Consider the following 11209-nt stretch of genomic DNA (forward strand, 5'->3'; position numbering starts at 1 on the left):
GATACACTTAAAGATATTTAAAATGCAAATTTAGGCTGTTTATGAACATTATGAATAATATAAAGTGATCATTTTAATTTGTCCTGTATGATTCATAGAGAGAGATAAACAACTGTTTCAAAACCTAAACAACTAAGCAAACAAAAAAAACTTTGCTTTCTTCATATCCTCAGCTGAATGTACTGGAAGAGTTCTTTATTGAGATGTTTCATGTCTCTTCCAAGAGACTACTTCAGTCTGAGGATTTTCATGTAAACTCAGCCTTTTAAGCAGTGCCTCCACATGGCGGACAACCTGGTTTAATGATGGGCATCAACATTGTCTGTTCACATGCAAAGGAGGACCATCAGCCTAACAATAGATCGTTAGTGTTCTGATCATCACCTATTGTTACATCACATGAGAACCATCTATATGTGATAATCAGGGCCCCAGTGTTAGTCTGGTGATTAGTGCAGATGATTCCGTATGGTCCAGATGACCTACTTATTGTTTTTTTTCTACCTGAGTTACTGAGACAGAATCTTTCAAACCGTATGAATTTGACTGACTGCTGGGAACATATTTTTATTTAAAATGTGAAAAGCAAAACATAACTTTCTGCCCCTAATTTGAAAAGTTATGTTGCCTCTGTTCCTTTTGCTCTACTGGTTGTCTTCTTGAAAATACATTTAACCAAATATATTGTAAAAAATGATGAAATTTATTAATAAAAACTAAATGTTTTCCTTTCCGTTGAAACAGGATGTAGTTGTATTTCAACGAATGCAACAGTAGTTGACGGCTGTTGTACTGATGCAACAATGCGAAACGCATATTCATGCTGAAACTTGTTTTAGAAATTCAAGAAATCTACATCGCATTTGAATGTAATCTGCTAAACACACTGACCTCTTACAGTATCTTGCGGGAATCCCGAGTTAATGCAGCAAAACGATGAAAATATTCCACAACTTAGAATGCAAGGAGGAAGGGTTTTGTTCACAAGTCATATTTTTATCTGCTTTTTTTTCCTATTTTTTAATCTAACACTGCTAATGAGAATTTAATATGATTTCAATCAACCATAAACACATCACTAACCAATAGGCATTTGAATTAGAGCATAAAACAGATTTAGCACATAATGTTCACCTATAATTAGTTTGAGTCACAAAAAAAAGAAGCCATACATTACTCAGGACGACTGCAGGGGCCACATTTGTAAAGGAGAAGAGGATTCTTGGCTTACCTAGAGGAAAGAAGAGAAGAAAAATAAACCTGATCATAGTGTCCGTGTTGTCGTATTCATAATTAATATCCCTCAAGGGTGAATCTTGCAGACGGTATTGCAGTATGAGGTGTAAACACAGGGTAGATATTAAATTTGTTTGCCAACCTTGGGCTATTCTGCGTATTTTCACCTCAATAGTTGCATAAAAAACTCAAAAACCTTCTGGGGGCTTTTTTCTACAATTTGATCATTCAAAAGAAACGAACACCACAAGTTGGCTGAAGGTTGTGACACGGCACAAAAGGCTGCGTTAAATAGATGCATTTCAAAAAAGTGGGGCTTTTCTGTTGATAGTCCCCTCCTGTCAGATGGGTGATTTGCTTCGGTTAAAGAAATTTTTTTTATGGAAAAAGTATGTCTTTCAGTTCAGAGGTACAGTACAGTGCAGGGTGCAGATAGCTGGATCACGGTTTAGACACTTGCAACACATTTAGAGCACACGCGCTCCCTTCGAAACGTATGGGTTTGTGCAGCAAAAATAGGCCAGTAAAGTAATAAGCCATTCTGATCTTTATTTCAAAAGGAAGACATATGAAGTTAATCTAAAAAGAAAAGCACAAAATTCGATCAAATTTGTCTAAAAAGTCACCACACTGTGAAAGGAAAAGTCAGAGGGAAAGCAGGATAAAGTGAGCAGACGGGAGCACAGAGGGTGTGTGGGGAGGGAGGGAATAAAAGAATGACAAAGCAGAACCAAGGGAGCCTCGGGGTTCTTGCCGTGCTCTCATTGATTTCTCATTAGTAAATTCAAACCTCAATTTCATCTGCTGTGGCGCAGAAAGGCAGCCAACTAAAGCGTGGCAGCCGTGTCGGTCTTATTTCCCCATCACAGGGAGAGTTGCAACGTTCCTTGTGATTAGGAGGGACAAAAGATCCTGATTTGGTCATGGGAGTTGCCCCTCAAAAACCCCTTGTTGTAGTATGAAAGGTTTTGCAAGAATTACAACCAAGAGGTCTTTGTTCTGTTAACCAGTGGTGCAAAAACCAGACATCCCGGAGCATTTGGTTTCACAGATAATGAAGCTTCATTAGCAAGAGCTATTGTAGTGGGGTTTAATGGTAAGCATTTGTACCAAACTGTCACAGAACAAATGTCAGGGTTTGGTGCTTGCAATCAGATGATGAATGCATCCATCACAGGCAATCGTCACTTTCATCTAGAAGATGTGACTTTTTTTTCTGCTTTTTGCTAAAAATCTAAAGCTAATTTGTTTTTCAATGAACAAGGTGGGAAAGTGAAGCAGGCTTTTAGCTAGAGAGGCATCGTTTGGTTGCTCTCTTCAGTTTTGCAACACCCCAGGTCCATGAGCCAACTTCACTCAGGTTGCGACACCCTCAGGGCACCTTCTCAATCTTTGGCTTTGTCTAGATTTAACAAAAATTTCTATAGATGATGCACAGCTTTCATTTTCAACCATGCTATATCGACCATCAACGGCCATGTGATGTGAGTATCAGTCACATGGAGGCAGGGCTTAAAAGCCTGAATTTTGCCTGAAACTCTCAGACTGAAGAAGTCTCTTGGAAGAGAGACGAAACGTTTCTTTAAAGAAGAACCCGTCCAGAGGACCTATTCAATTTTTTTTCCTTAAGTAGCTATGTTTGCTACAACCTCCACTCCCCAGAGCGGTACTTTTATCTGGGGTTGGGGGGTGGTGTATGGTGTAATGGTAGGACCCCTGGCCTAAAGAGTTCATGCCCTCTTCCAAAATCTTAGCTAAAAGCTTGCAGCGAAGTGCATAATTGGATTAACGGAAAGTCTAAATGGTCAAAATTTGCAAACAGTGACACCTTCCTTATAAAAAAGCCAAAGGAGACAAAATTTGCAAGCATTGCAACAAGATGTTTTCAAAGAACGTTGAAATCAAAAAGGCAAAACAGTCCATTTGTGTGCTTTAAAATGCCATTGGATAAACCTCCATGAGTTTAAATAGCACCAGCAATGGTAAATGACCTGAACTTATAAAGTGTTTGATCAAGTCCAAGGACACCAAAGTGCTCTACACTACAACTGTTCACCCATTCATACACATATTCACCCACTGATATGACCATGTCTGAACAGATCACTGAACCTCAGCCACCAAAAGGCCATGGTGCTATGACATTTTAGATAATTTGTTCTTCCAGTAATGGACAATTTTTTTATAACTTGGCATGCTGTACATGTTAGTTGTCTAAGACATATTGTGACAGAGGCTTAAGAGGCTGTGAGTGTTTGACAATTTATTTGGCATTTTTGCATTGGGAAATATTATTCATGTCTACACTCCCTTCTATTTCTAGCCTTAACCCCAACCCTTACTAGTAAGAACACACCAATTAGTTTTTGAATTTCAGCTTTTCTTTTGGCCTGTAGGATGTTGGTTGTTTAAAATGAATGAATGAATAATATATAACATACCTTTTTATTTATTTTTTATTTATTCATACGGTAGATGGGCTTAGCCTTAGAGATTGGGTGAGGAGCTCTGTCATTCGTGTGGAGCTGCTGCTCCTCTGCATCGAAAGGAGTCAATTGAGGTGATTCGTCTGATTAGGATGCCTCATGGACGCCTTCCTTTAAAGGTGTTCCATGTCGCGGTAGGAGACTCCGGAGAACTCTCTGGCCTGAGAACATCCCGGGGTCCCCCAGAACCAACAGGAAAGTGTTACTAGTGAGAGCAATGTTTTGGTTCCTCTCCTAGACCTGTTGCCTGAGTGACCCAATTACAGATAAGCGGTAAAAGATAAATATTTTAAAGTTTTTACACTGAAGCTACCAGTTGCCAAACACTACTTTGCTGTATGTGGCATGCTACATTTAGAGCCTCCACTCCAACGGGCATGGTTTGTTTTTATGTTTTAGCCTCTAAAGGGGTTTTTGTCTGCTTAGAGCAAGTCACAGAAGGCACCTGAGAATGGGTACTAACTCAGATGATGACTCTGCTTGTTGAACGTGCAGAAAACACGGATCAGATGGCACCTTTCATTGTCTGCTCATGTGTAATGATTCAGTTTGCACACATCTCCCAGGTTAAGCAATGAAACGCTTGGTTAGCTGCCTCCTTCTCAGCAAATTAGACAGCTCAGATCAATTGAATTCAAGTAGTCACATTTATTTCAGAAAATATACCAAACCCTCATTAGATGGCACTGTGTACTCTGCAGCCACTATGGAGGGAAATGCTGGAAAACCTCAGTAATACTTTTTTTTTAGTTTGCACTTTATGAGAACAAAGATTGGTTTTATCTGTCAGACATCATATGAAGGAAGAAAAGTGGCTCTATCTGTAGGCATGTTAAAAAGAATATTGTATTTTATTGCTGCTGGAATCAGAAAAGAGATTCATTGCTTCTGATGTATCAAACGCAAGGATCAGGCAAAATCGCTGCTGGAAAGGGATTCATATCTGTAACTTCAATGTGCTGGACGCCAATGAAAGGGAGTGAAAAAACAAGAGGGAAAGGGAGGGGAGCTGTGGAGGGTTTTTTTTCCACAGCGAGATGAGTGAGCAGAGATGAAAGAGGGTGCCATTGACAGTATCGACATATAGAAAGGCCCCAAATCCGGTGCTTTTATTTAAACAGATGCAATGCTGACACTGATACAATCTCTTAGCATTTCTTACGAGCCCTGCAGAGGGAGCTTATCGATACAAACGCACACATTACTGCTGCTGCCGGTAATTAACTTGGTTTTGCAAACACAATAACCGCAGAGGCACAAATAACCACATCTGGGAGCGGTGCATCAGTCTGAAACAGCAGGTCTGAGAATTCTAGTAGGACGCAGTGAGAGTCAGGCGGCCAACATGCTGCCAAAACGCCGCCGCAGAGAGGACGGAGAGAACACAAAGAGGTAAAACTAAAACCCAAGTGAATCCGAAATTGGGACCAGCTTCCGGTTCACAAATTTAAGAAAAAAAGACAAGGAAAACCAAGAACAAAAAAGACTAGTTTTACAGTTATTTTTATGAATGTTCTCATCTCTTTAAGACACACAAGATTTACTGTTGCACCAAGCAGTGGTGGGCAGCGCTAATCCAAAAATTAGCTCCGCAATTTCTAAAGCGCTTATGAAAAAATTTAGGTCCGCAACTTCAAAAATGCTTATGCATTAGAAAAACTTGCACAAGCTAATTTTAAAGCACAAGTTCAAATTGACACTTACTAGCTGGCAATAATTCATGTACAATATATGCTCAATACTGCCAACTAGCAGTGTATGAACCCTTGTACAGCTTAATCCTACAACCGCCGATTGCTGGGGATGTGATTTCATGAAACAGACCTTCGGCTCCTGGTGTAAAAATTAAAAAGTTGTTGAGGATTTCTAATTTGGTTCCTTCTTTGTCTTTTTCTTTTGTTTGTTGTTGATTTTTCATTAATGAAGCATCAATAAAGTAATTTTAAAACGATTTATTGGAAAACTGAAGCGATGCATTCTGGGTACATGACAGATTTGATTTGTGATGGGAAATGAAAGCACGGAGAACAGGAAACTATCTTCACTTCAAAATAAGAGCGTGGTCGGATTTTAAAGTTTTCCATGTCGTTGCTCCAGTTGACCAGTAGATGTCTGTCTTCATCAGCATAACATCTTTAAATCACTTCTGCGTCTCTAACCCCGTTGGCCGATTGCTTCGACCAAAAATTATGCCAAGTATTGAGCTCCAGTGTTTGAACTTTATTATTTTTTTTAAAAAGGAGCTCCGATTGTAAAGTAAAATAAATCAATACATACAAAATTTTAGTATGGATTACAAACGTTAACTGTTTTTGCTGGAACAGGGAATTCTAAACACTGCCTTCCTGATACATAAGCAGACACAAAGCATTGTGGGAAATGAGAACCATGACCAAAAACAACAGTCAGCAAGGATGTATTACCTTCTCAATAAGTGCGTTTATCTGGGTGGGGTGCTATTGGATAGATCATGTGTGTTGTGATTCATTGACAGCCATAACTTACGCTGTTCAAGATAATTACTGGTAGATAATTAGTTGTTAGTGGTACTGCATCTTAATTTTAGAAAGCGCAAATCCGCTTATGAATTATAAAAATTAGTAAGACTGCTAAAGCGCAAATGAAATATTTAGGTCCGTAATTAGCGGATTTGCGCTTTAGCGGACTGGTGCCCACCACTGGCACCAAGCATGACCACGCACCAAAGAATGGGATGAAAGGGACAGCTGAGGATGAATTAGGGCAGAGGGGTGCCAACATCATCATAGAGGGTCTTTAACAGGCACAGATTAGCAGATTAAAGCACTAATAATTATATACATGAACATCGTCTTGGGGTGACAGATGGTAGGGGAGTCATTCTGTAACCACCACAGTGGATTGCAGGTTCGAAACCCCACTCCATCTGTATCAGTCGCTGTGTCCTTGGAATGATGCTTCACCTGCCTCGCCTGCTGGTGGAGGTCAGAGGGCTTGGTGGCACCAGTGCATGGCAGTCTTGCCTCTGTCAGTCTTCCCCTGGGCAGCTGTGGCTATAATGCAATTTACCAACATGAATGTATGTGTGTATGAATGGATGAAGGACTGATTGTAGTGTAAAGCGCTTTGGAGTCCTTGGACTTAATAAAGTGCAATACAAGTTCAGGTTATTTACCATGGTTTTTTGATGAACAACAATACCAAAACAAAACCTTGTGCAGACAAACTGTTTTTCATTCTCTTCTTACATATTGACAAAATCTTATATGGACTTTTATAGTACCAGGTACAGCCCTCTGCAGTGTATGCAACAATAGACAGGTTCACAAATTGGTCCATCAAAAAGACAGCCAAATTTCAAAGAAAAACTCTTAATGGAGATTGATTTAAAAGATTATCAGAGTCTGAATCCTTGGAAGCAATGTATATTAAAAAACATAAGTGCTACTTAAAATTTGCACAAGGTACATATAAGAAAGCATATGAAATGGAGTTAACCATAACCGTTTTAGGAGGTTTGACTCCTACCAACCAGGTCATATTTAGCTTGTTGTATTCCTTGATAATTATTTCCTTGTCTCATTTTTACAGCTATCATTAAACATGTGTCCCTCAGGAACTTGAGGACAAACCCCAGTTGTACAAACCTCCCAAGAGGGATGCTGTGGATTTCCTAGCAGTCTGATTCTAGCTGGTCGATGTCTGTCTGTGTGAAGTGTAAGCAGGAAATGCCCTCCAAGCATAATTGCTATGGATCTCCCCCGCTGCATAAATGGCGTTATCACAGTTTGTCTAATTGTGAACGCTGTGATCAGCATAAAGAAATCCAGTGTGTGTGTGTGTGTGTGTGTGTGTGTGTGTGTATGCGTTGGAGGTGGAGGGGGGTGTTTGGAAAGTAATGCTTTGTGTCCCTTCGCTCGATTTATCATCATGAAAGTAATTAGCATGAAAGGTCAAATTTGCGTAAACAGTGAAAATGGATTTGGACGAGGTTCTTAGATGATTATGATACCTCTGCAGTCATGCTGCTAAATGTACTTGTTACAATTATTTGGGTGAGAAGGCAAGAATGACAAAACGTGAAACTGAGGGCTACACGAACAGATGCTCAAATCTTCACCCTTTGAAGTGACTTAGTTTTAAAAGCTGTTTATAATGTCCTTAAAAACATTTAAATTTTGTAAAAAAAATAAATAAAAGTTTTTTTGATGAATTGTTGAAGAAAGTTTTGTTAGAGGTTGACTGATTCAATAGCCATTTTTTGCCCATTTATTGAAATCACTAATGGTGCTTTTAATATTTTTTGATATAACACTGAAACACCCAATAAGAAGTCGACTTAAACAATATAGCCTTTAAAAGAATGTCAAATCTACCAGGAAAAATCGTTTAACTTAGTTTTCTTTTATTCAAGACACAATATATTTAACTGAAGTAGTGTGTACCATTATAAGTAAAAATAAAATATGGATAAACTTCAGTTACTATGAAACTGCATTAATGACAAAAATACAATCAACTGTGACACAGGAAAGTTGAACAGAGTCACATCTGACCACATGGCAATTTATTATATATAGTACTAACCAGTGGTGGGCAGCGCTAATCCACAAATTAGCTCCACAATTTCTAAAGCACTTATGAAAATATTTAGGTCCGCAACTTCAAAAACACTTATATCATAGAAAAATTAGCGGAGGCTAATTTTAAAGCACAAGTTCTATTTGACACTTACTAGCTGACAATTCGTGTACAATATGCACAATACTGCCAACTAGTGGTGTATGAACCCTTGTACAGCTTAATCCTACAACCACTGATTGCTGGGGATCTGATTTCCTGAAACAGAAATTTGGCTCCTGGTATAAAAATTAAAACGTTGTTGAGGATTGCTAGTTCAGCTGATTCTTTAGAAAGTTGATGAGGATTGCTAGTTCGGCTGCTTCTTTGTCTTTTTCTTTTGTTTGTTGTAAATTTTTCATTAAAGAAGCATCATAAAAGTAATTTTAAAACAGTTTATTGGAAAACTAAAGCGGTGCATTCTGGGTACATGATGGACTGACGGGAAACGAAAGCACGGGGAACAGGATACTAGTATCTTCCCTTCAAAATAAGAGCTTGGATTTTAAAGTTTTTCATGTTTCCATTGGATTAAGTTTTCCAGTTCACCTGAAACTCAGACTGAAGAAGTCTCTAGAAGGAGAGATGAAACGTTTCACTAAAGAAGAAGCCATCTAGAGGACCTACTTATTTTTTCTTTTTGATTTTTTTCTACCTGGATTAGGACATTTTCCATGTAGTTGCTCCAGTTGACCACTAGATGTCAATCTTCACCAGCATAACATCTTTAAATCATTTCTGAGTCTCTGATACTGTTGGCTGATTGCTTTTGAGCTCCAGCGTTTAAACTTTTTTTTTTTTGAAAAGGAGCTCCAATTGTAAAGTGAAATAAATCAATACATACAAAATTTTAGTATGGATTACAAATGTTTACTGCTTTTGCTATTGCTTTCCTGTTACGTAAGTAGACACAGAGCATTGTGGGAAATCAGAACCGTGGCCTTCTTCAACAGTCAGCGAGGATGTATTACCTTCCCAATAAGTGTGTTTATTTGGGAAGGGTGCTATTGGATAGATCATGTGTGTTGTGATTCATTGACAGCCTTACCTTCCGCTGTTCAAGATAATGATGACTGGTGGATAATTAATTATTAGCGGTATTGCATTTTAATTTTAGAAAGCGCAAATCTTCTTATGAATTATAATAATTAGTAAGTCCGCTAAAGCGCAAATGAAACATTTAGGTCCGCAATTAGCAGATTTGCGCTTTAGCGGGCTTGTACCCACCACTGGTAACAAGCATCATGTCATCTTTGTTTTAAACATCAGTCCCAATTTGGTTTCATAGGACACAAAACACCCACAAAGTTCCCTCCCATTTCTTGTACATTCTGACCAAGAAAGTGCAGAGTTTGGCCTAAGCATGATTAATGGAATTTAGATAAAATGTGGTGGTTGGGTGTGGGTGGAGCTTGGAAAAACAATAATTGGTCAAATTGACTGTCTTGTAGGGCAATTCAAAAGAGGAAGTAATGGTTATAGCCCACAAAAGTCAAAAAGACCAATCATGTCTTGGACAAACCCCTCCCACAAAACAATAAACTCCTACTTAATGACTGGAGAGACCCCCTTCTCGAGCATGGCCCTTCAACTCGCACAAGGAATCTACCCTCAAAATGTTTTGATACTATTTGGCAACTATTTCGCAAATGTTGTTTACAATTTATTAGCAGCAGCTGCAGTCTAGTTTGATGCAGGCTTTAATCACTTCAGAGTCAGAGGGAATTGGTTCCTTTCTCCAGAGCTCTTTGGTGAAAAGAAAGCAGGGGAGCTACATACACCCAGGACAGGTAGCTTCACCTCAAGGCTACGGGCAATGAGACAGACAACCATTCACCTCTCACTCACATTTTGAGAAAAGTTAGAGTTAACCTTACGTTTTTCAGATTGTGGGAGGGAACTGGAGTACCAAGAGAAAACCCACATATAAACAGTAAAAAGGTGTAAACTCCATGGGGGAACAAACAAACAAAAAAAAGCTGCAGTCACGGGTCAAATTTGCAATCTTCTTCCAGCAAGGCATCAGTGAAGCCCCTCTCAAGAGTTGTACGAGGACAACTATATCAGCTAATGAACCTAGTGCTGTACCAAACGATTATTTTCTAATCGATTAATCGAACGATTGTTTTTTCGATCAATCGATTATTCTAACAACAAATCTATAAGTTATTCTGATGTGAGTGCACTGGATATTTAAAATGTTTTCATCAAATTAACAAGAAACAGTTCTTTAATATTGTAATGTTTTCTGTAATAGTTTTTTCATGGACACAAAATATGCACTCTAGAGTCAATTCTTTAACAAAAAAAGCTTAAAAGATTTAACATCAACATAAAATCTCAACCAAAGCGTATAAAATTCAAGTAAAAGAAATATAATGCAAGATGTTAACAATCTAGCAAATGAACTAAATCATGCAATATTCAAGTCACTCTGGAAAAAGTATAATAAACATTTATTTATTATTTTTATTTTACATATTTCTCAATATATAAAATTTAACAAATACCAAGACAACATCCAACTCTTTGTATTGTAACATCAGTTGTGTAATTTATTTCTTTAAGGTGAAAACTGTTGAAAACAACAAGACTGTTTTGTCTTATTGCACAAATTAATATCCAGCTCCAGGTGTTTCCATTGATGCCATTTCCCCACTAGAAAAATGTGTGATGGAGGTCCATGGAAGGTAAATAAGTTTAAATCAAATAAACAAAAGAGGATGCAGTTAAAATAAATAAAAGGTATTTAAGCTACGTTTTGAACATCCAGAACACGTCCAACACTTGTTGGCTGCTTGTGCTCTTTAGGTCAGACGTGTGTCGGGAAGCTCCTCTGTTGACGCTGGGGGAACCGTCTGATGGGGGAACGTGGCTCGACCTAACAC

At 38.4% G+C, this 11209-nt stretch overlaps 1 protein-coding gene across 5 annotated transcripts in view; it reads right to left on the reverse strand.

The window, feature by feature from the left end:
* The window catches only part of LOC106525812 (receptor tyrosine-protein kinase erbB-4), a 513565-nt gene that overhangs the window by 380832 nt on the left and 121524 nt on the right, over positions 1-11209 (reverse strand). The window contains exon 2 of one of the 5 annotated variants that reach the window (XM_014020154.1): positions 1173-1231. The exons of the other annotated variants lie outside the window; for them this stretch is intronic. The gene's annotated coding sequence lies outside the window, so the exon portion shown is untranslated. The remainder of the gene's footprint in view (positions 1-1172; positions 1232-11209) is intronic. 5 annotated transcript variants of the gene reach the window in all.

The sequence above is a fragment of the Austrofundulus limnaeus genome, unplaced genomic scaffold (assembly GCF_001266775.1).
Source record: "Austrofundulus limnaeus strain Quisiro unplaced genomic scaffold, Austrofundulus_limnaeus-1.0 Scaffold242, whole genome shotgun sequence".
In the NCBI taxonomy this organism is placed as follows: domain Eukaryota; kingdom Metazoa; phylum Chordata; class Actinopteri; order Cyprinodontiformes; family Rivulidae; genus Austrofundulus; species Austrofundulus limnaeus.